This window comes from Trachurus japonicus, chromosome 3 (assembly GCF_045865225.1).
Source record: "Trachurus japonicus isolate A0001 chromosome 3, Traja_1.0".
Classification (NCBI taxonomy): Eukaryota; Metazoa; Chordata; class Actinopteri; order Carangiformes; family Carangidae; genus Trachurus; species Trachurus japonicus.
Window position 1 is genome coordinate 37596814 of NC_140909.1, and position 26101 is coordinate 37622914.

The 26101-nt window shown below is 40.6% G+C and overlaps 1 long non-coding RNA gene across 1 annotated transcript; it reads right to left on the minus strand.

Moving 5' to 3' along the window:
• Positions 1–23926: 23926 nt before the first annotated feature.
• Positions 23927–25723, minus strand: LOC146990355 (uncharacterized). The gene is made up of 3 exons (XR_015035659.1): positions 25311–25723; positions 24144–24207; positions 23927–24050 (listed from the first exon to the last, which is right to left on the minus strand). It is a non-coding gene; the product is annotated as an uncharacterized LOC146990355 (long non-coding RNA).
• Between the last annotated feature and the right edge of the window lie 378 nt (positions 25724–26101).

Sequence of the window (26101 nt, forward strand, 5' to 3'; positions counted from 1 at the left end):
GGATGAAACTAATAACATCCACAAAATAGCATATCCTTGGTAGACATGTTGTTACAATTGTCTGTTTCTCATATATCTGGGTGGGATTTGTTGGACCCATACCGTATATACACCTCTGTGATTGGCATTTCATGGCAGTTATTTAGACTTATCGTACCATGGAACCAACACAGGCATTTCTAGCAAAATGAACTGTCTGTCTGTGTGCTAGCCAAGCGTACCAGTAAGTCATGACAGCGTCACATTGAGTGAGTGTGCACAACAGCAGGAGCATGAAACTGAAGCAGCTGTATGGCATTCAGCCATCATTAACTTTATCATTTACACCTGTGATTTGACGCCTATGTCGGGCCACACAAATCTTCAGTGGGAAAGGTCTGTCAGTGCGTCTCCAGTTTATTAAGAAAACAACAAGCAAAGTGCAGCTTCGATGAACCTGCAACAGGAGCCTCCATTCACTCCACCTCTTTGCATAGACAAAATAGATGTAAAGTAAAACACAAACAAAACATGCATTATAAGAAAGCTACAGTATATGTTTTCTCTTTAGCATGCATGCATAATACTAATAATAATGATAATAATAAAACAGAGATCAATGAATAATCTGAATATGCAAGTTCATACATGAATGAGCTGCCAGGCTTCATACTTATAAAAGCCAGACATCTCTTATAAATTCAACTTACAAATTTCCCACTTTCCAGTATCAATGGACAGAAAGGAATGAAAAGTTTGAGGCCAAGAAAAGCAGCTTAAAAGTGCTAATATTCATCAAATGCAGCATTTTTACAGCACAACTTGTGTGAACAGTGAATGAAAGCAGCAGCACTGCATATTCACACCAAGCATTAAACTATTATGCCATCTGTCATTTCAGTTAATTACATCTTGATCAGTATCTAACATTAGCTTTGCCTGTTTTTATTTATCAGATGACTAAACTCAGACACTTCAATTAATAAAAATATCGGTTTCACAAAGGAAGGTTCAGTAGGACTGTTTCTATGGAAACTGTCCAACATGCATTATGGTAATGTGGCTGCTTTTCAGAGAAAAGAAAACTTCAGAAATATTCTTTTTCTGATATGAATACATATGGCAGCTCTATTTGAATCTGATTTAACAAAAACATTCACATCTAAGTGAGAATCAAAAAGTGGCAGGAACACAGTTACACACCAACTTGATCCACACAAGTCATCTTTGGTTTCTGCTGGTGGTAAAACAGCCCCTTTCCTATACAACACTTAAACTGAGGGTCTCTTGTGGCTCCACTGCACTCCCCATTGATGCTGATCTTTATACCACAGCTATTTTGATTAAGTTCAGTTTCTTTCTTTTTTTTGTTCAATATGTGTCTGAAGAAATATTTGAAAACAATCTGCTGCCACATGGTTTACTGTTTTACTCTACACGTTCTTTGGAAATCTAGGGAAATGTACCACACAGATTTATGAAAGTATCAAAGTGGTCAGTCCACAGAGAAATGCACGCTTGTACTCCAAATTCATCCTAAATTGAGCTGTCAGGACTTCTGTAACTTTATGATGTCACAACAAAATACAGTAGTCACGACAGCCCAGCCCACCTGGACCCACCGTGGAGGATCTCATCTCTCTGAGTGTCTGCATAAAATCTGCAGAGCACACAGCCAATAAGAGGAGCGGCTCAGAGCCTGTAATCTCTAGAGATGAACAGACAGCTCCAACAGTAAGAGCCAGTCCACATAATAAGGGTTTAAGTGAATCCACATATGTTTTTTTTTTTGTAATTTCAGCATTTTTTTCAGACAGAAATGGCATTTAGGTGTGTAGACACACAAAACAGATATTTTGTGAAACGATGATGTCATACCCCGACCGCTAGACATACAGTCTATGGACGTAACAACAACAAAGGCTAACTGTCAGGTCACTTGGACACTGTGGCGTCCGTTAAAGCAGAAGTAAGTGATCCGGTCGTTTTGGCTAACTTCTTGTCAGCCGATGGAGTTAGCAGTCCCCGCCCTCGTCATGGATCTATTGGTCCTCGTCCCTACGTCACCACATTGGCTGCACACACAGCCCTTCATGCCGTTCTCTCTCCTCATTGGATAAAGGTTGTAGGATACAAGGAAGTATACAAGAAGTTTTCTCTTCGGCTTACAGCAGAGCAGAGTGACTGACAGACCCGTGTTTCGGACCAAACACTCTATGTAAGTGATTGCTGTCGGAAGATAGAACTATTTAAGACTTATATTAACACAAATATTCCGCTTACTTCTGCTTTAAATCATCATCGATCGTTATATTTACACAACTCCCATCAACAATTAATCAACTTAAAGCAGAAGTAAGTGGTCCAGTCGTTTTCGCTAATGCTGCGTTCCAGGCAGGCTTTTGAAATCGTAAATTACAGCTTCAAGTCACAACTTACGACTTTGTAGCGTTCCAGGCAACCCACTCGTGTTTTTCCGACCTGTTTTACCGGTGAAAGTCACTATAACGGCCACTCGTAACTTCCGACCGGTGAACTCGTACCAGATCGAACTGGTACCACTTCACGGTCGGAAAAATACGAGTTTCCTTGAACGCACCATAACAGTCCTCGTCCCTACGTCGCCACATTCACGGCGTTCCTTGGCTGCACACACAGCCCTGCATGCCGTTCTCTCTCCTCATTGGATAAAAACTGTAGGATACGATAAATGTTTTCTCCTCGGCTCAGAGCAGAGCAGAGTGACTGACAGACCCGTGTTTCAGTCCAAACACTCTATGTAAGTGATTGCTGTCGGAAGATACAACTATTTAAGACTTATATTAACACAAATATATCACTTACTTCTGCTTTAATGTCTGGAGTTTAAATGGAGTGGGCCTTCTGTCTTCTTCTCTGTTTCTGGTGTTTATGTGTGGCAGCGTCACAGTGCCACACAAACTCCACACAAACTCCACACAGGCCTGGCAGGTGTACTAGAGTGTTTTGAATTTTTTTCAGTGAATCTGTGTATGCAGATATTTCTTGAAAAGATACCGTGATACCGTTTTTCAAAACAAACAAGAAAAAGATAATTTTGGGTGGAGCTCCGTTTCCCGAATGGATCCCAGGACACAAGTTGAGATCTGTGGAATTTGATGCAATTCAAGATCGAACAGAATGTGGCTACTTGTCACAGTCCTTCAGCTGTGTGAAGACAAATGTGTGCAATGTTGACCATATTGATGGAGGATTTAGAGCTACGTGCATACAGTTACTTACTTATCTTGCTTACAGTACTCACTGGACTGCATGTTGATGTGGAGTTGATGTTCACTGTACTCACAGATTTCCTTTGTTTACTCTCCAAGAACCTGTTTAATATGATAATGCTGTAATGTGGCTGCATATGCATGTTTGCATATCCACTGAAACACACCCACACAAACCTGTACATCTGCAAATCAGCTGTGGCTTCAGATCTTAAATTAATGTTTGATCTCATGATTTAATTTGAACCCTGGGCATATCTCACATGACAATGAATGCATTTTTTGTGTGTGTGTGACGGCATATTTGCATTTTAAATATTGGCTCAAATATATTATTAATAGATATGCATGAACGCATGTACAAATGCAGACATCGCATGGAAGTGAGACGCACAGTGTCAGCTTTGTCTTAATTAGTGCACAAAGAATCAATAATCAGAAGTTTATGAAATATTAATGTATCATGTATTTAATCACATCACAATGCTGCAATAAAATATCCTTCAACTGTTGGGTTTTTGTCCGTGAGAATTACAGACATACATACTAAATATTAATGTTTGTGAATTTAATATGTGCTCCTGACCTTCATATCTACAAGGGTAAAGCTGTTGACATTTGTGGAACAGAGAGAGGCCGTGTCCCAGTCAGTGATGTGTAGTTTGAGTGTAAGGTTAATGCAGATGCTGAACTGAACTTGGTACCCTCTGGTGCATGAATCTGTTTCCTACTGACCTTGCACATAAAATTCATTTGATTGTCAGTTCTTATTTTACTGAGAGCACAGTTATTAAGTGCCTCCATTCTGATTAGTTGAATTATGCTAAAATAGCATTTCCGCTGGCAACTTGATGGATGATTTAAATCGCCTTCACCGCTTTGCATTTTCTCAGCGATTTATTTTAATCAATTAAAATTTATTTAAATCAATTTCATGTTTATTTCTCTCGAGGTTTACTGTTTTGTTTGTCTAATAAATCCACTCCTACAACCTCTTACACGCACCTCGCAGGGAAGGATAATCACTCCAAAGTAGAACTGGCTGAGATTATGAGAAGGAAGAGGATCGTCATAAGACAAGAATATCTATTCATCTATCCATCTATCTATCCATCTATCTATCCATCTATCTATCTATCTATCTATCTATCTATCTATCTATCTATCTATCTATCTATCTATCTATCTATCTATCTATCTATCTATCTATCTATCTATCTATCTATCTATCTATCTATCTATCTATCTATCTATCTATCTGGTCAATGAAAAAATCGCTTAGGCTCTGAGGGACAGTGACAGAGCAATAGAGTGAATATTTGCTCATCGCTCGAGATGAGAAATCCCAAGCCGACGTCATTTCGCTGGTCGTCAGTCGCTTGCGGCTCAACGCTGATTGGCTGCTGTAATCCTTATGGTGCCGGTGTATAGACAGACATGGCAGTGGGCATGACGCCATCGAAGCGGAAAGACGAGTTTCTGCCAAACTGACGAGCGATTGCAGCTGAGCGATATAGCGATAACAAAGGGGCGATACGAGCAACAGCGGAAAAAGCAACTCTTAGCACCTAACAAACTAAAAGCAGGATCAGACTTCACGATTTTGTCGTGGCCAACAATTTTTCAGCATCAGGCCCGATTATGAGCATCTGAAATGACGGATGGACTTGTGTGACTTGACATGCAACATAACTGAAGACTGAAGATTTTGCGTATAGGGCACTCCTTGATGTTCCACGACTAGTCTGACATCTTCTATGACGTGGACCTTGATGTTGCCCAATAGGATGACAGAGTGCCCTGGCACATTGTTTACACTGAACATATGCTTCATGTGCACAATGTAAGTTAATGGTTTTGAAGTGGACACACAAACTCCGTGAAGGACAAATGGTCATACTGTCCTTTTCACCAGACCACTCCACAATTGTTTTTTCTTCCTTTGCTTTTTTTAACCTTTGTCTTGTGTTAGCTTTCTGCTACCATCTCTTGTGTTCGGGTCAGTTTTGACCCATGTTTTAAATCAGCTGTAAAATACACTAAAAACTATTATTTGCAGGGCCGTGTGCACACAGAACCCACAGGCACTGAGCAGAGAAGGTGAAGTGAGAAAAAAGTTGAAATGCTCAAATGAAAATCTGGGAGGGACAAGCTTGAGGAATGACAAGCACACCAGTACGAGGAAATAAAACCAATGCAGTATCTACAGTAATTGAGTTTGTTTCAGTGTTGCAGACTTACTGAGAAGGTGCCACTTAGATTTATACAATGGTTTCCCATGGTAACCCGTTGGATTCTGCTCTAACTTACACACAGTGTCTCTCACCTGTAAATGAGTTTGGATTAAGAAAAGTAAGTGATCTCTGAGTTCATGTGTGTCGTTGATGCGAGGGACAGCTCACAAACACACAAAAATACACACAAACACACAGTCCAGTTGAACACATGAATGGTTTCGAGTTGCAGCAATGAGATGTCATGGCTTCCGCTGACTTCTTCTGTTCCACTGTGCTATTACCCACAGACGGTGATGTGACTAAGCAGCATGCATTTCCATACAGATTGCATTTGTTTCTGCGCAGCTAATAATGAACAGCTCCAGTGTGTGGAAGATAACAAGATGGAGCTGATTTCCACATACCTGAACACAGCCTTCAACAATCTTAAATCACACCCCTCTAATACACGGCACCCAAAGAAGCTGTTACATGAACAGATGGCATCACACATGAAAGTTGGATAGCTGCTGGAGTCCTTGTGTGGGGGCCCTAATTAAAGTTAAGTTACTTAGCCCATAATAAGTGTGACTATTCCACTTCACCAAAACCTGATGAGGATTCTTAACATTGGATTTCAATCATACAGTACTAAATGACCAATTTTTGGTAATCACAATTATGGTTGATCCTGATTTGAAATGTATGTATGTATTTATTCAGGAACTTATACACTATGCTCAGGCTCAGTGCAAGAAAATTAGCGTTTCCACCCTTCCCATAAAATAGTGGATCATTCTGTTTTTGAAAGTGAAATACTCCATTAATCCTGTAGTTTTGTACATGTCATGATGTCTTTAAAGGAATAGTTAACCAAAAAATGAAATTCAGTCATTAGCACTTGCGTTCACGCGATGCACGCATGCATCGTACCCGACACAAACAGATCCATAAAACTACATGTCACAGTTGAGGGTCCTGTCACTATGCCTCAAATTGATCATGCACGCTGGCTACTTGCCCAAGGGGATGTCCCTTTGGCCAAGTGGTTGGCGCGCATGACTGTTACCGGGAGTCTGGGGTTCGAAGCCCGCCCAGGCCCTCTTCACCTTGCCACATACACAAAAACTTTAAACTATTCCTCCACACTCCTCGTCCGCAGCAATCCAAGTGTCCTGAAGGGATATAGTCCAGAGTTTACCCGAAACAACGTAATTTAGGCAAGTCCGATTGTGTCTGTGTGCACTGCGTGAATCAAGAGTGCGCCCCCAGGCAAATTCAATACAGGACTGTTTGGGCTGTAAAAATGTCCTAAATGACGTTGTTTCGAGTAACAACTATATCCCTTCAGGACACTTGGATTGCAGTGGACGAGCAGTATGGAGGAATATTAAATGGTTTTTGTGTAGTTTTCATTCGGCCTCCCGGGTCTCCAGATGTATTTTTGAGGAATAAAAAAACCACTGGACCATCATCAGCATGAGAGTGAGTCACTAATGACTGAATTTCATTTTTTGGTGAACTACTCCTTTAATTTAAAATTCTGTGAAAAACATTATGATAGTTTTAACCTAAGCAGTTATAACCCAATAAGTGTATTGGAGAAATCAATGATTGACCAGATCTTCAAGACTTGAAAAAGCTGGACAATAGCTGGGTTTCCATCCAAGTCGTATCGAATTTAAAAGCGGATTTTGTGAAAATGCACAAAAAGCAAATGCGAATTTATGACCGTTTCCATTCATTATTGTTTTGCGATTATTGGGAGAGGAGGAGTGCACCGTGAGATTACGTCATAAGAGAGCGTGCATGTATCCAACAGTTGACACTCAGCTGACACTCAACATCATGGACAATTTACGTACTTTTTCGGACTATAGACGCACCGGTATAAGCCGCACCAGCTACATTTTAAAAGAAAATACATATAGCCTATAGGCCGCACTTGAATATAAGCCTCAGGTTTTCATGTTGTAACATGAGATATTTACACAGAAAGACAGTCGGGAACTGTGACATTCCGCTCGCTTTTCCGCTGTTTTGGTTATGCTCCTCTCCTCCATATGCATCTGTTTACATACGAAGCCGGTGAAAAATCAATAAGTTACATAACGATATTACGGCGTGTGTTTGTGTAGTCTTAACCGTCATAAACAAAAGATTACGGGTTACGGAGTGCGTTTGTGTTGCGGTGCAGAGACGAGAGCTGGGACACCGGGGCGTCGTTCTCCATTTGTTTGAACGTCGCTGGGTGAAGTCCAGCAGCACTTCACCCACAAACTCTGCCTCAATTCGCATAATCTGTTTCCATCACAAAAACTCGCATTTCCTTTAATCGATACGCTGACAAATCCACCCCCTCCAAGCGTATAAACTTTTATGCGCATTTACTGCCTTTATTCGAATTTCTGGCGTTTCCATTCAAGTATTTATTCGCAATTTTTGAAAATGCGAATTAAAAAAGGTGGATGGAAACGCAACTAATGAGAGGACAAGAGAGAGTGAGAGTGACGGACATTTTGTCAACCAGGTGAGTGAGCTCTCCAAAGCAAAAACATCCAAGTGATGACCTCCTCTCTGTTGCTACCGCCTGAATGAGGAGGAAGAGGCCAAACAGAAGGACCAGCATAGCGAGGAGGTCATCACATAGACTCCCGCAAGACTTTATCTCCTTGAAATTTCGGCGTTAATTCTTTCAAACCCCTGAATTCATTTCACTGATGAAATGCAGGAGTATTGGAGAAGTTATCAGCAGCAGAAAAGTCTGAAGTCTGTACCCTCTCCATGCAGCTCATTTAATTTACAACCGATATTATTTCCTTATCTTTCTTCCCTGTCTGTGTTTTAAAGCCGTACACCAACCACTGACCCATCAACAAAAACAAAACAAAACCCCTAACAAGAACTGATACTTGATGTGATGGCTCATTTCCCCACTTCTCTTCCGCACATTAATTCTAATTATGGTCAATCTGTTTCACCTTACTGTCTAAGGATTTTCAGAGTCAGCTTTTCTGCCGGAGCAGTCCTGCGTAGAAACTCCCCTCGCTGTCAGAGAGGCAGCAGATTTATCAGATGACACATGCAGAACTAAACATCTGCAGACACACTGCCAACTTAGCACTAACAAGTACTTGTGGACACATTAGTGTGGCCACATCACAGCATTTAGTGCCTTTAATGCTGTGACAGTATGTGACATCAGTCTGTGTAATGAATGTTATATTCCTGGAAAAAAATACAAATGCATACTTTAAGAGAAGAAGGGCTATGGGTAGTAATTTCTCTCTGCAGCACGGCAGCAGTCCTTTAAAACGGTGGATTTGGACACAGTTTGTTTCAGTACACATTGGTTCTTTAGCTACACAATCCACAGAGGCTTTAGCACCTTGCCAAGCTTTGGCTAAAGGCGATATGAAAATAGCTTGACCGTGTTGGAACTGGCCTTTGAGAGGTCACATGAGGCCAGACAGAGGCTGAAAAGTTCACTCATTTAGTTAATCTGGATTTTAGCAACAGCATGATAATTCTGCCATGTCTCTCCTGTATTTTTTTTTTTTTTTGGAAAGAAATCTGCATAACCCTAACCCTGCTAGAGGATTTGAGCAATGAGTTTTCTTAATAGCTCTGTTTTTTTCATAATGAGCCATATGTCTACTGTTTGAATATGCTGTGTTCCGACCTGAGGACATCTATGTGTAGATATACTGCATATTTTTCACAACACAATCTTCAGGGCCATTTTGCAAAGACATGCAATAAAATTATCTACAAACAACAGGAGGACGAGATGTGGAGAAGACTGTAATGGACAAATGTTAGATTACTTACAATTATTAATTTGTTGGATGCATTTATCCTAATGTGCCACTCAAAAAAAGAGCAGACCGCCTCTCCCTCCCATTTATCTTCCAGTTACAATTACACATCTAAAATGTAAGTATAGCTACACAATCAAAAACACATTCACCAAACATTTCTGGATTGTAAAACTGAAAGATCAACTTTCTGGAACATTCATAGTGATTGATTTTACTTCACTGCTCTCGTAACTAATGTGGAACTTGAGTTTGGAGCAGTAAAGACTTCAACCCATATTTGAAAATCACAGGGTCAACTTAAAGGGATAGTTCACCCTAGAATGATATTTCGCTCATTATCTACTCACCCTCATGTTGACTAAGGGCTGGAAGAAGTTTCAGAGTCCACCGTCCCTTCTCTGAGTTACAGGGGGTCTTGGCGTAGCAGTGCATGTCCATATAACGGTTGCAAAGGGACACCAGAGCTCTTCGTAAAAAAACACACACAAAAAAACATCCAAATACCTCCATGATGCTCGTATGTAATGTCCGTCTTGTGCTGAAGCCCCAAATTGCGTAATTGTCCCGAAAAAAATTAAATAAGTCTATATTTTAAGCTTGTTTGTAGCGGAAGCTTCTCGAAGCTCCTCTTCCTGGTCCGTCCAAATCTCGCGTGATTCGCAGTAACCGCACTGACGCCGGCGCAAATCACGCGAGATTTGGACGGACCAGGAAGAGGAGCTTCGAGAAGCTTCCGCTACAAACAAGCTTAAAATATAGACTTATTTAATTTTTTTCGGGACAATTACGCAATTTGGGGCTTCAGCACAAGACGGACATTACATACGAGCATCATGGAGGTATTTGGATGTTTTTTTTGTGTGTGTTTTTTTACGAAGAGCTCTGGTGTCCCTTTGCAACCGTTATATGGACATGCACTGCTACGCCAAGACCCCCTGTAACTCAGAGAAGGGACGGTGGACTCTGAAACTTCTTCCAGCCCTTAGTCAACATGAGGGTGAGTAGATAATGAGCGAAATATCATTCTAGGGTGAACTATCCCTTTAAGCAACACTTATTCATGTCTTAATATTTTTACAGAGCTGACTATTGTAACGCTCTGCTAAACATAGAAGGAGAAGAAGACTCTAACACATAACTGAATCCAAAGTTTGACATATTGTCTACAAGTGACTAAATGGTTTGGGTCCTAAATACAGTTCTGAAATGTTTGGTCTATAAACCTATAGGTCACGGTCTGCAGGAGCTGGGCAGCTAGTGGAGCTGGGGTTAAGATAAATGAAAAAAGTTAAACTGTTTTCAACCATTTTGCTGCGTGCTGTTAGAATCAGATCTGCCCAAACTATAAATGCCTTAAAACATCTGTATTCTGCCTTCATTTAATCATTTAATTTTTACACTCATTTCCTTTTTTATGCCATATAATGGTGCTTCTTTACTTCTAAGCTTCTTTAACACACAACACACAATTATCTTTGTGTAAATATACACTGCCTGTTTGTTGATATCCGTCGTAAATCATGTGCAGCAGAATCATCTAACATGGTCATAATCTGTGAGGGGAATGGTTTAATATTGAGAGTGAGATGAGGCAAACTACAGCTGCACAGTAAAACATTTCCTTATATATCTCATATATTCTGAAAGAAATAACATACCTTTTCACAGTTCAAAATCTGAAATGCTATGCTATTACAGAAAATGTTATTGTCCTCAATAATAAGTAAGAACAGGAAAAATATGAAGGAAACTAACATTTTTCCACATATCCGAATCCCTTTTAGAAAATTGAATTACTAGCTCTACTCACCACAAAACTTTCTTTTTACAAACACAACAAAATGAGAAGGCAATTTCAAAATAAACAAATTATTGATAACTGTCGTGTAGATTTAAAAATAACAGAGTTTTCCTCAGCAGCAGAATTCACACAAAGGCCTTGACTTCACATGGAGGCACAAAGTCGGTGGGTGTCTGTGCATCTCCATTGAACACTGGTCTCAGTCAACAACTCGTAAACAATTGGAAATAAAACAGGTTTCGCCCCCTCCGCTTTTGGCTCATTATTTGGGGTTTTGCAACTGAACTATCATCTACGTGTTTTCATAGCTGCTGAACACAAGTGCGACATTCAGCAGCGAAAGACCTAAACACCAAAAATGTGGATATTTCCCATAGCAGTTAGGGGAGGTGGCAGGGGAGTGAATGTTGAGCTACAGAAACACAAATTGCAAATGATTGACAGTGACATTGATATCATGTAAGGCAGAGATCTTCAACAGGGGGTCCACAGAGGTACTGCAATGTTTCGTTGACTACATATTTTTCCCACATTTATGTTACAAATAAAAACCTCAATTTGAATAGCTTGTCTGCATGATTATCATGCAATTGACAGCCATTGTCGATATTGGCATGCAGTGAACAAGGTCTGTTTATGAATGGCAGTGGCACGCCCCCCTAATCACTGTACCTGTACATGTTTTATATGAACACGTGTAGGCCTATTATTTGAATAGCTTAGTATGCACAATAAGGTATGTTTACAGTATACATGGCATTAGGCCCAGTTTAATATAAAACACAATTTTATACAATATGCTGTATATAGAAGGGGGTCCCTCCCTGCTCTATCTCTCCATCAGTTTGGGGGCCCCTGTCCTGAAAAACATTTGACCCCTGATGTAAGAGCTTAAATTAAATGTAATTATCAAAGAATCAGGTGGACGAAGTTGATTCAACAACAAACTTTTAACATTACAACCTACAGTGAGGCACTATTGCAGTATTAGTTTTAGGCAGTGTACTTAAGAAACTAGTGTCTAGTGCTATATATCATACCGTTATCAGGCCAAGTCTGAACTGTAATTTATTTTGTTGTACGCACAGTGCTCACCTTATCCCACCAGTTAATTAAAAATACCACCCAGCAAACGATTGCATTGTTGCCTCACAAAATAAAATATGCCTGCAGTAAAACATGTGTGTTGGCCTTTTCATACTAGTAAACAACTCAGAGAACATTGTAACTCATCCCGAAGCTGTACTAGGGACTGTATGTTTTACTGTGGGAATGTGGGAACACACTGTGTTATGTATTTAACTTACAATGGCTTCACCTTCTCCTGTTCCAGTGCCTAATTTGAGACCACATCACAGTGTGGCAGCAAAATAAATTGAGTTTTTCCAACAGGAGCGCTTGTTTCCATCCTTGCGGGTTGAACCTTGACCCTAATACCCCCAGCAGGTGGAATCAAATTGTTACCTCCTGTTTCTCTCAGCACAGCTCACTCTTCTGCCTGCATGCTAGAATTTGCAAAAGCTCTTATTCACCTTCTACAGATCTGAAAAAAACAAAAAAACATTCCTCTGAGGAATCTGTTTCCCACATTACTGTTTCTGTCAAACAGTCCCTGCTACAACTCCACTCATGAGAGCATTGCCTGTTTTACTCATCATATTTTACACCAGTAATAAATCTACTGTGGACCAGATGTTCCCTATAATTGCCACCAGCACAAGCAGAACAATGTATACATTTATCATTTGGCCTGAAATTAAATTAATGGCATTCTTCAAATGGGATCACAAAGTCTACATCTATGCTGGGAGGATGTGTGATATGATCTTGAGACTATATAACCACTAACCACCCAGAGCCATGAATACACACATCAGCCACATAATTAACTACATATTCTTCACATTCTTCAATTTATGCAAACCTGCATATTTGGCAACTGTCATTGGGAAACTGATATAGGCTATAATAAGATCATGATAAAGCTGTCATCTAACACAGTTCTCATCTTGTCTCTTTGATATTGTGAATATGTTCTTGCATTAATCTTGTGTCTGTTTGAAATGAAAATGGTATTTTCACAGGAAGTGTATAATTGATGCTGATGTGAGTAACCACCTAAAATGAGATGATACGCAACCATGATCATAATTACCTTAAAATTCCACTGGGAAGGGAGACTGGAGTAAAAAGAGATAACTCACTTCTAATGTGGTGTCTCATTACTTTTTCTTCTTTTTCTTTGCATTTAGTTTTTTTTTATTTATGTCACAACACGGTGAAAAATAAATGAATTTTCATTTTAATATGTTCCAATAAACCCTGTTTAAGGGATGCACCCTTGGGATGCTACTTTCTCCAGTTCCACAAAACCTCCAGATTAATTTAAGTCATGTTGCCACTTGAAGAAAGGAAACACAAAAACAACACTCCATAATAATCACCTCCTGTAATGGAACGCATTGTCTGTAAGTGGTGTTTTTTTTTTTTTTTTTAATATATCTAGAAATGCACTAAAGTGGTGCTATGATCGTTTAAAAAGCAACCGGAAAACATTCTTGTAACACAATTATAATACTTCCATAGTAGCTTGGTTTTTAATTACACTTCATCTCTTTTATTTCTTTTATCAATTGTAGAACAATTTGTTGTCTATTTGTTTTGTATTTCATCCATTCATTCATCCTTTGTGCTGCTTATCCTCACTTGGGTCGCGGGGGAGCTGGAGCTTATCTCAGCTGACTTAGAGGCGGGGTACATGCGGCGGGTAACACCCTGGACAGGTCGCCAGTCAATCACAGGTCTAACATATACACACAGACTACCATTCACACTCCCATTCACAGCTATGGATGATGTAGCGTTGCCAGTTAACCTAACCTGCATGTTTTTGGTCTCTGGGATGGAAGCCCATTGGTTTCCATCAGTCCTTCTGCCACCACTGCTTGTGTTGGGATGATAGGCGAAAGAGCAGAGTATCAAGAATCTTCAAGAGAGACTCTTCTACATATTTGAGAGTTTTGTGCAACAAAATTGGCCTATGATATGTGCTTGTAGCTGGCAGAGACTACCTAACACGGTGGTAGTGGTTGTACTAATGTAAACTCTTGCCTTTGCTGCCATGGTTTTGATAACCAGTGATAGAGCGGTGGTATCATTTTCAAACCTTTATTTATTCAGGGGAGCCAATTGAGAGCAGGCTCTCTTTTTCAATGACGCCCTGATTACAGAGATATTAAAAAAACAAACAAACAAAAAAAAACACAATTATAAGCAACGCACACACTATGATCAACAAGTGTCAGAATCAGAAATACATTGAGCAGACACAAGGAGAACAGCATTTAGGCCGCGTTCAGACTGCCAGCCAAAATCCGATTTTTAGCCCATCCAGATTGGAACTGTCTGAACAGTCCCAAATCACATGAAATTTTTGCAAACTGCATTGAAACAAGCTTCTGGAGGTAGTTTCAAATCGCATTTGGACAGATGCATCTCAGTCTGAACAGCTCCAAACACTCCTAACCTAAGTACCTCCAGTTCACTTAGTTTGTCCGGACTTCCAGTGTAACTCCTGGTCATTTCCCACCAACTTTTTCCAGTCTTACAGCATAACTTATGTCCATTTACTGTGTAATTCACAAAACTTAACTTCCTAATAATTTCAAGTTTATTGAGTGAAGTATGGTACAGTATAAACAAATGCTTTTCCTCCTTGCTCATGGCAGTTGCAATGTGACAGTCATTTTTTTTGTACGTACAAGCAGGCAAGCTTCAGCCACATTCCAGGGATTTATTATGCTTTGTCTTGTACGATTTGGAATAAGAATATGTTGAGAAATGGGTACATATTATGGAAATTGGCTCATAACAGGCCGGCTCATATACAAAGCAAATTTACCTCTCTCAAATGCAAATCTATAAAAGTCTTGTATTGTCATCCCAGTACAAAACACAAACAATACAGTAATGCAATAATAAAGGCCGATGTTGCCTGAGCGGGTTTCGAACCTGCATGGGTCTCCCGCAACGCAGGCGACGACGCCAGATAACAATTTTTTTATGGCCCAAATTTGGACCAAATGTGGCTTGCCATATTGGCAAAGCTTTGGAATGATGTACGGCCCAAATTTGGGCCAACTCTGGCATGCCAAGTAAAGAACCAAAAGGGTCCCAAATCCCCAAAATCCAACCAAAAAGTAGCCAAAAGTGACCCAGAGAGAGGCCAAAACTTACCCAAAACTAATTGTGGCCTTCCAAAATACAGCCATAACTGCCCCAAAGGAGCCCCAAATCCCCAAAATCCAACAAAAAAGTAGCCAAAACTGACCCAAAGAGAGGCCAAAACTAATAGCCAAAATATAGCCATAACTGTCCCAAAAGCCCCAAATCCTGCCAAGAAATACCCAAAGCTGATCCAAAATAAAGCCATAGCTAATGCCAAATGATTGCTCCCCTTAATAAACTTTAAATTTAGCTACCTTGCTGTGTGTCTATGTGTATTGAAAAAAAAAAAAATAGGAAGATTAATATGATTTCATCATCTTTTTATTTTTGAATTTACTGTTGACTGACTCCAGGCTGGCAGGTTGCAGGTCCCCAGCCCAGTAAAACCATCACTGGTCTGTGCTATGCTTGCATCTGTGGTGGTAGAGCAGATTGGGTTTCTTCGTGTGGCATCTAAAGTGATACAGACAAAGAGAAAACAAACTTAACTTATTAGGGCCACGGGCAATCGCACCGGGCACTGGTCCCAACAGCTATGAAATAGCTGCAGGGACCAGTGCCCGGGCGAAGCCCGGGCACTACTGTTATTGTGTGGATTTTTTCTTATTAGGGCCACGGGCAATCGCACCGGGCACTGATCCCTACAGCTATGAAATAGCTGCAGGGACCAGTGCCCGGGCAAAAAAAAATAGGAAAAGCCCGGGCACTACTGTTATTGTGTGGATTTTTTCCTAGTTAGTGTGACTGCTGAAGCAGTCACACTATTGTTCTTCTGTTTGGCCATTTTCTTCCGCCTTTTTACGGTCTTCTTCTAGTCCTTCATACTTTGTGCTATTTCAACAATTCATATATCAAAACGTGCAGCTTTTTTTGAACTTTATCGGCATTACTTTTCTCTTTTTAACTATTTATACTTTTTAAAATATTTAACTTTTTCACAAAAAATCTCACATTCATCAAAGTCTCAACCTCTCTTCATGACAACTCCACTGTAGTGTAGGGGTTAGGGTAACTGCCTGCCAACCCTAAGGTCACTGGTTCGAATCCAAGGGAAGAACTCTTGTTATGTTATGTTGAATTCTGCTCTCCTCCCCCGCCTTCAATTGGTTACAGGTGTTTGTTATCTCCTTGATTACTCATACCAGTTTGCAGCACATCATCACATTACAATAAATGACAACAGTCTTGAAAGCCGTGTGCTCTCTGTAGCCGAGTGGCAGAGTAAAGGTTTAGTGATCATATGGTCATGGGTTCGATTCCTGCCTCAGTCTTTTCACTTCATTGCTTGACTTTTGATTCCAATTATTCAGCTGTCATTGGACAGTCTTTGATTCCTCATAGTATAAAGCTCATTGTAACTCAGGTTCTCTGTGGCCATATGGTTAGTGTGTTAGGTGTTGTGCTATTTCAACAATTCAAATATCAAAACGTGCAGCTTTTTTTTAACTTTATCGGCATTACTTTTCTCTTTTTAACTATTTATACTTTTTAAAATATTTAACTTTTTCTGCAAATTAAACTCTAGACAAATTATTTTCTCCAGTTTTGTAGCCACACTTGTCTTTTGGCTAAAATTCTGGTCAAAAATGCAAAGAGACTTAGATAATAATTTAAAATATTTTTTAAATGCAGCCAGGGAGCTCTCTGCTCTCATTCAGCCCAATGCTGAGAGTTCTCCACAACATGCCTATGTCTGTGCTCTCTGTGGCAAAGTGGCAGAGTAAAAGTTTATTGATCATGAGGTCATGGGTTCGACTCCTTACTTTTTTTTTTAAGCAGAAGCCAGTGATCCTCTTATCAAAGGTTTTCTTTACCCCTCACATACTGTCTCTGTCTGTAGCCTAGTGGTTAGCTTGCTGCGTTCAAGCTGGGGAACAATCGTCCGTCAAAGAAGGGGAAGATGGGGGGAGAAGGGGGAAGAAGGAAAAAGAGAGAAAAGGGAAGAGAAAGAGGGAAAAATGAGAAAAGAAGAGAGGAAGTGAACTTTTTTGTCCCAATTAACATATTTCAAGCCGTCTCATGACAAATACAGAACGTTTAATATTTTTCAGTGTACCATGGATGGGATTCGAACCTGTGACCTTGGAATCTCTTGACTTGACCTATGAATCATTTGGCAGAATTGTAACAATTTTCATGTAAAAGCTTGTCATATTGGCTACAATTTAACATTATTGAATCAATTGGCAGAAATCAAATGATTTTCATGTCAATCAACTTGTCATATTGGCTACTATGTATGTATACTTGACACTTACCTACAATTTCTTCTTGTGTAATGTGTGTATTTACTTATAACATCAAGGTATTTTAATTGAGTGTTGTTATAGCCATTGTTATATTCATTATCATTATTGTTGCTGTTGTATTGTTTTCAACATACTGTCAATAAAAACACTTAGAGTAGTGACAATTGCTGCTCATGAGTTTTATTTCCTCATAAAATGACAACACAAAGACAGTAACACAAAGTAGTAAAATTAAACCAACACTGAACCTACAAACACAATCATTGTATGAAAATATTCAACTAAGTTTTCAACCAGCCGGCAGCAGTCAGGCCACTGTGCAGGCACGCTACTTGCCCCCAATGTACAGCGGGTGGTGCTCTCCACACCAGGGGTTGTGGAAGGCTTCTTGGGCGTTCTAAATTGCCCAACAACAGTCTGCCCTGGTGTCGTGCAGCATAAACCACCTGCTGCTTGTCGTAGTCGTCCAGGCTCTGCCACAGGGAGATGATGGTGTCTGTCTGCTGGTTGTTGAGGAAGAGGGCCATCTGCTCCCGAAGCTCCACCAGGTACTCTGCAAGGCTGTCCACATGCTGGTACCCCGGGATATTTCTCTCATCAACTGTGCAAATGATTTAGACGATTTAGATAAGAATGATAAGCCTTCACTGACACTGGACATTGATGATATGCTATAGATGTTGTGGACTGTATAAATAAAATGTATTCAAAATTAGTGCAAATGTTCATATTCATACATATTCTAATTAAACATACGAACACGTACCGCATCGCAGCTGTTGATGAGCTGGGTGCTGTGGTGCTTGGAGCTGTGATGGTGGACGTCATGGGAGCTGTGATGGTGACGTCGGATGTCCTGGGTGCGGTGGAGGAGACAGTTGGTGTTGTGGGTGCTGTGGAGGAGACAGTGGAAGGAGGCAGAGAGGGTTCAAGGACCTCAACCACTGTGGGATCCTCTGGGAGATCAGAGAAGCCCTCATCCTCCTCCATGTTGTCCTCCACATCATGCTCCTCAATGAGCTGAGCTGTCTCCTCTGAATCAGGGTGCATATCCTGCAGCGCCTGGCCAGTCTGCCTGAACAGATACTGCACCCCATGGGCTCTCCTGAAATAAAAGTTAATAATGTTTAAAAGTTAGTAAAATGAATAAAATATTTTAAAACTGAGTAACATCACTCATGTTCTTACTTATGCTTATGTGGCATTATTGTAATGTAGCCATAAGATAGCTACATAGAAAGGACTAACACGCACATCTCACAATTTAACACACAAACACAGAATACATGGCCATACACATAAAGCATACACATAAATGTGGCATTGAACTGCGAATGTATCTGTTGTGTAGTGTGACTGTGTTCTCCTGTGTCTGCCTGTGGTTGTGGCTCTGTGTGTGTGTGTGTGTGTGTGTGTGCGCTTGTGGAATGAACGAGCATCGTGGTTGACGTAGAGTTTGTAAGACTGTAACATCTATTTTAACTGTTAGTGTTGTTCTTGTTTACTGATTCTGTTGTCCTGTCCATGTGTTTTACAGGTGAGACAAAGCAGAGAGTTAATGGTCCGTGAAAGAGGGAGACACGGGATGTGTGTGAGAATGAGTGTGTGAGTGTACGTGCAGACGTATGAATGATACCAGTGTATCTTAGTAAGTAGCGGCTGTCTGACAGCTGGTTAAAGTTGCTATGTTGGTACTCAGCTGATGTGAGAGTCTGTCTGTCTGTGTGCTGCTGTATCCAGTGTTAGTGTTTGTGCTTGTCACAGATTGTTTATAAAAAGGTCCGTGTGGGTGTGGGTGTCTGTGCGAGTGCTGGTACGCGCGTGTTACAATGTTGTGGAGTACGTAAGAATGTAACGTCTACTGTAACAGTTAGTGTATTTGAAGTGCTTTGTGTCATGACTTACTTGGGCAGCGGTACTGGCTGGAGAACTGGTGGTGGTGTCTCCTGTGGCATCAGTGACTTGTGTCTGTGAAGCAATAAGGTCTAATTTACTTCCGTTAAAACTCCAAATATTACTATTGCTGTTTGAGCTCTATTTACCTTTGTTATTTTTCTAGTGACACTGAGATTTGGCTTTGCAGCCGCAACATGTGTCCCACCAAATCTTGGTTCGTTGAGCTGAATGACAATAAAGCAAAGATCCACATCATCAGGGTGTCATATATATTGTCAAACTAAAAGTAAACAAAATGTCAGTTTGTGAGTGTGAGTAACTATCCAAATACCATTGACAGTTTCAGTGGCGACGCCCTCCTTATGTCGCTGCCAACAACTGCTGCAGCTGGATGCTTCTTTAAGATAGAGTAGACATGACACAAATTAGTTTGTGAAACTTTGATCAACATACATCATACACATACGTCATACACTAACAGTTAATACCATTGACAGATTCAGCGTTTGTTGCATCACAAAACCTGGCTGCCTGCTGGACTGGGTGGACCCATGGCACCTGGAGGACCAGTTGCTGCAGTTTGTTGCAGGGGGGGTCCCTGGAGTTTTGCTGCAGCTGGCTGTTGCTTTATGACAGAGCAGACAAATCATTACTTAACTGATCCACACACACACACACGCAGGTACTTGAGTCTCAAATTGACTAACCTTCTCGGTGTGGAATCCACAGCTGCATTTAGTGATGTCCCCAAACAAGGATCTTTGAGACATCCTCGGACACTTCTCAATCTGAAAATTACAGTAATGCATTTGATTGGATTTCATACATCATAAATGATTGCTTTTCATTTGAGTAATTAGATTTACATTACATCACATGTATTTGTCCTATAAATTAATAATGGGATCCTTGCCTTTAACTGTACTCAATAAGTCATAATGTAGATAATTTTTATGAATATGAGAATACACTTTATTAAACTATTTATAAATACGTACCTTCTGGTACAGGTCAGACCACTTCTTTTGTCAGGGGGCTGGCCTGTTGCCCCAGACCCCAGTGCTGGCAAACCTCCGGAGGCAGGACATCCAGTCTGTGTCTGCCATAGCTTTGTGGGTTTTTTTTCCTGCTGCCTTTGATGACATAAATACATGGACATTATTGAAATGCATGAAAACAAAATAAGTGCATGAACAGAAGGTAAGGGACATGCCCTCCTTCATTCATTACTCAGTGTGCACGTGCTTCACCATTTCAAGCTCACATCAGCACCAGATGAGCAAGAGAGGAGAAAAAGGAGGACCTGAACTATGCTTTAGATTTTTTCTAAACTTCACCTAGTATGTTATGTTAATATAATTTAAGGTAATAATATATTTAGAAACATTAGAAAATGTACTTAGAGTAACTCATGCATGTGCAATCTAGCCAAATGAAAGAGGGCTGCTGCTCTCCTCTCACTGTACTGTATGTAATAATAGATATTATAATATGACAGAGAACCATTACAACAAATAAAATAAAGAGACTACAGCGTTATCTGTATGTGTAAGTGTAAAATACGTTTTGCCAATCACCTCAAAATGACTCTACACTGTAACTTAGTCTCAGTAGTAGTAGTAGTAGCAGTAGTAAGTGTAACTTAACGTTACTAGTAACGTTAGGAAGAGGAGGAGGAGGAGACAACGCCATTGACGCCCATTTGCATGACAGATCACAACACTGTAGTACATTGAATGTGTAAACATTCACAGTATAGCTACGCCACACCGGTAACCCGTCAAAAACACATAATTTGCCAGAGGTGAAAAATTGACGTGATTAGCTAATATTAGCATATGCCGGCTAACGACTGTAGTAAGTTAAATATGAAAATACCCACTGTAAACATCGCGGTAACCGGTCAACAAACACTCGATTTAACTAAGGTCTCTTGTGATTTAACACAAAACTTGACCTGGCAAGGTAATATAACGTAATATAAGATAATAATGCAGGCTGATGACGACGTTCAACCACTGTACAATATAAGAACATAACAGACCGCATAAACGTAATGTAAACATTAAGTAAGCAACACGACAACATGACACAACCGGCAAAATAGCTTGTTCTCTTATTATCCGGCACTGTAATATCCTTTTTAGAAATACTCACCATGACGATATCTCTAATCTCCGTTTCTCCTTTACAGTCAGGAGAAACGCATCTCCTGTTGAATGAATGACCGGACACCGGCTGTCAAACACCGGAGTTGCCGCCCACCAGAGAGAGAGAAAAAAAGAGCTCCGTGTGTCCAACATTTCTGCGCTGTGATTGGTTAAATGTTGGAAATGTTGGAGCTGGGGGAAGAATCCGCGACGGTGATTGGCTGCTGAATGTTGGAGCTGCGAACGTGATTGGCTGCCTCGTCCAACATTGCTCCAACATTTCCAACATTTCCCCGGCCCATCCGGCGACACCTGGCGGTCTGGAGACCTGAAGGTTGCTGGTTCAAATCTTGCCTCAACAACAATTACAGTGAATTATTTTCCCAGTTGTCCTCTGTTGACTTCTGATAACTTGCTTCATGTTGAAACTGCTGCTCTCAGCCTGAAATTCACAGAAATTTTCATTCTAAGTCATTCAAGCTTGACTCTCAAGCTTTCTTGATGTTGACAGTGTGCAGATCATTAACAGACAACAGTCTCTGCAACTGTGTGTGCACCGTGGCCTAGAGGCAGAGTGGAAGTCTAATGACCATGAGGTTGTGGGTTCGATTCTGACCTTGGTCAAACATTTGTATGGTGATCACTGCTTGCACTATTTGCTAATTCTGCAACAGCGTTCAGTTGCTATCAGCAGTCACACCATTTCCATTCTTGGAAATGCTTTTTCTAGTTATTTTTCCACTTCCGGCCAACTTTCGGTTCGCTACTAGTCCTGCAACTCGAAGAGTTGCAGGACAAATTATATATCAAAATGTGCGTCCTGATCGGGATCGGTGTGCTATTACTTTTCTCAACAGTGTACGAATTATTCGCGACGTAAGTCGCGATTTACTGCGCAAAATTTTTGCATGTAAGTCAATGGGACGGGCGGGAAAAAAAGAGCGAAAAAGACCAATCATTGGAGTTTAACAAAAGTCTACTGCTCAGGCATACTTTCACCTAGAGACTCCATTTAAACTTTAAACAGTAGACACAAGTCTTGTGTATTGTCGCATTACTCCACGTTTTGATAGGTCATATAGTTTTTGATCAATCCCTGATCAATGACCATGATCATTTTTGGAGAAATTATGAGTTTATAATGGGTGTGTATTGCATAGAATGTTCGTGTCAGAGTGCGTGACATCATCGGTTAGAGTGGGAGAGAGTGAAGAAACATTCTGTATTTTTTCTGGATAAACTGTGAGCACGGCCACAATTTACACTCTACAGACATAATTTTTTCAGAATTTGTAAGACAAACTTGTTATCTCTCATGTCATGTGCTCAAAATATCAGAGAGACTTACAGAACTTACAGAATCAGCCTCTGAGTGCGGCCACGTCTGTCCCTGCTCCTCATTGAGTCCAATACAAATATTTTCTGAGAGGAGCAGAACGGCCTAATGTTTTAAAACTGCCAGCGTCGCCAAAATATTTACTGTAGAAACACCAAATCGTACCGAAATTTTCAGTAAGTCCTTAGAGCAACGTTGATCTGTGTTTTGTTCTGATAGGAGTTACCGTTTTGTCATGCTGAGCCTAATTGTGAGACCGGTTTAGAGGCAGAAAATGGCTCTTTTTCTCCACGTTTCTGTCTGTCTCAGCCTGCGGGGGCCCCTATCGCCGTGGTAACCTCTTTGATCCTCAGGCCAGAGCTCGTTAACTTCATAAACAATCCACCTGGCGCTCGTTTAAATGTTTATAAACACAGACACAGCTAAATCAGACTGACACAGGATGCAGCTACTAACTAACTATGTGACAAGTCAGTCACACACACACACACACACAGACTCTAGAGCCAGCTTCATGTGATTACAGTCACACACACACACACACACACACACACACACACACCTACACACACACACACACACACACACACACACACACACACACACACACACACCTTCATGTGATTAAAACACAGTTAACGTGCAACAGAATTTAAACTTAAACCATGATTTAATCTGGTTTTAAAGTTAAACCTTGTTGGTGACACACACACACACACACACACACACACACACACACACACACACACACACAGTTAACCTAATGTGGTTACAGCTCCTCCATATCAGTGCTTATAGAAAGATGATCATGTGTCTGTCTGATCAGCTCTGTCTTGACCTTAAGATCGTGGGTTTGATTCCCATGTTGACAGAGATGGCACAACCCGCAGTAGCTCCCGTGGCCCATTCAAAATTTCCCGAGAGGAAATTTTCTAGTTACTTCTACTGTAGCCTAAGAATGCTTTCTTAAAGGCTTTATTATAGTTATAAAACTCACCCACTTTAAGTTGTAACTTTTCCATTCATCCCTCGTCAGGTGTCCTTTTTTACCTGGTCCTTTGGCTTTAAATGCCCCATACCGTAACCTTCAAAGTGGCAGGTCCAGAAGGTCCAAGAGAGATGACCTGAAAATATTGAGAGAATTACCTACATTGATTTTCAAATCAACTAGCCTACCATTACATTGCCCTACTCTAATAAAATCAAAGGCAGCTCACCAAATCCTTTTAAATTTCAGGAAGAGGCTGGGTCTTCTTCCAGGGCCATCATTTGCTCAGTGTTCTGCAGAGGAAGATATGTAAAATATTCTAAGTATGCATATTATGCTTATAACTGAAAAGCAACGATGCAATTAAATCACAGATAATTAGATTTCTCCCTATAAGCACATATGGCAGAGAATAAAGTGGGTTTAAAGCAGAAGTAAGCGATCCGGTCGTTTTGGCTAATGCTGCGTTCCAGGCAGGCTTTTGAAACCGTAAATTACAGCTTCAAGTCACAACTTACGACTTTGTAGCGTTCCAGGCAACCCACTCGTGTTTTCCCGACCTGTTTTACCTGTGAAAGTCACTATAACGGCCACTCGTAACTTCCGACCCATGAACTCATACCAGTACGTCTTTTTTTACAGTCTATGTACCAGATCGAACTGGTACGACTTCACAGGTCGGAAAAATACGAGTTGCCTTGAACGCACCATAACAGTCATCGTCCCTATGTCGCCACATTCAGGCGCATCCCTTGGCTGCACACACAGCCCTGCATGCCGTTCTCTCTCCTCATTGGATAAAAACTGTAGGATACGATAAATGTTTTCTCCTCGGCTCAGAGCAGAGCAGAGACAGAGCCGTGTTTCGGTCCAAACACTCCATGTAAGTGATTGCTGTCGGAAGATATAACTATTTAAGACTTATATTAACACAAATATATCACTTACTTCTGCTTTAATATAACAAAAGGTTTCACAGCAGTAGGCCTTTTCAGTCAAAATTGGTGGCAGCACTATCACAACACCACAGTGGCAGTTAGAGCTTCTTGCTACACTCTTTGGCTTAAGTTTGGAGTTTTCTTTGTGTGTTCCTGCCTGGTTAAAGGTTAGTCAGCTACCAATTCTACATTAAGCTATCTCATATACTGACTGCCAGTGCTGTATCTACATGTATTAAGTTCTCTGTGCATGATATCATTGATGTAGTTAAATTGAATGAGCTGGCTGTGCCTGTTTGCTACGAGTTAGCTCATAGCTCACAGCAGTTTTGTTCTCATCGAAATAGGAAACATTAACGTAACTGTGCAGAAAAACGTAAACCTTATCGGGTATTTAAACAAGGCAATAATAGAAAATCAGATTTTACTAAATTTAAATGTATAATATGTTAACATACCTCCGTGTTGATCAGCTTGAGAAAATGAAGTAAGAGGACTGTCGTCGGTTGAAACCGGTTGAAACTGTGTAGAAATTCCCGCCGTTTGCTTGGTCTTTTGGCTATCCTTTGGCTATACAAACACATGCCAAAACAAACCATCGGACGTTGCCGCCTTTTGCCCAATCTTCTGGCTTGCCATAAACATGCCATACCACCCCTCTACTTGATCCCGCCTTTTGCCTCATCTTTTGGCTTGCCATAAACGTGCCATACCACCCTTCTATTCTATCCCACTCTTTGCCCAGTGTCTTGGTTAACCAGATATATGCCATAACTCAGCCATATATTGCTGGCACCATCTTGTCTATTAAGGCTAACCATAATCATACCACATTTGAGCCAAAGGGCTTTCACAAAGCCAAAAGAAAGCCAAAAATGACAAAAGGATGCCAGAATACAGCCAAAACAAATTGCTATCTGGAGAAACAGTTATAACTGTTTCTCCAAGAGCTCAATGAGCACTAAGCAAGTTGGTTAGTTGGTTATGTCTTTTATGGGTGAGTGAGTTTAACTTCAGTACCGCTAACCACCACACGCTGTCACTTCTCCTTACTGGTACCTCGTGACTGTGACTATACCCGCGGACCTCCGTTATACATGCTTGACCTGGATTTTTGCCCCCCCCCCCACTCAATAAATAATTAGAGTAATGGAAAATAAACACTGCATATCTCCAAAATCAGGCAGGTTTCCAGGGTGCCAAGTAGCCTACTCATTTTAATTTTGAAAAAAAATCGATCACAGACTTC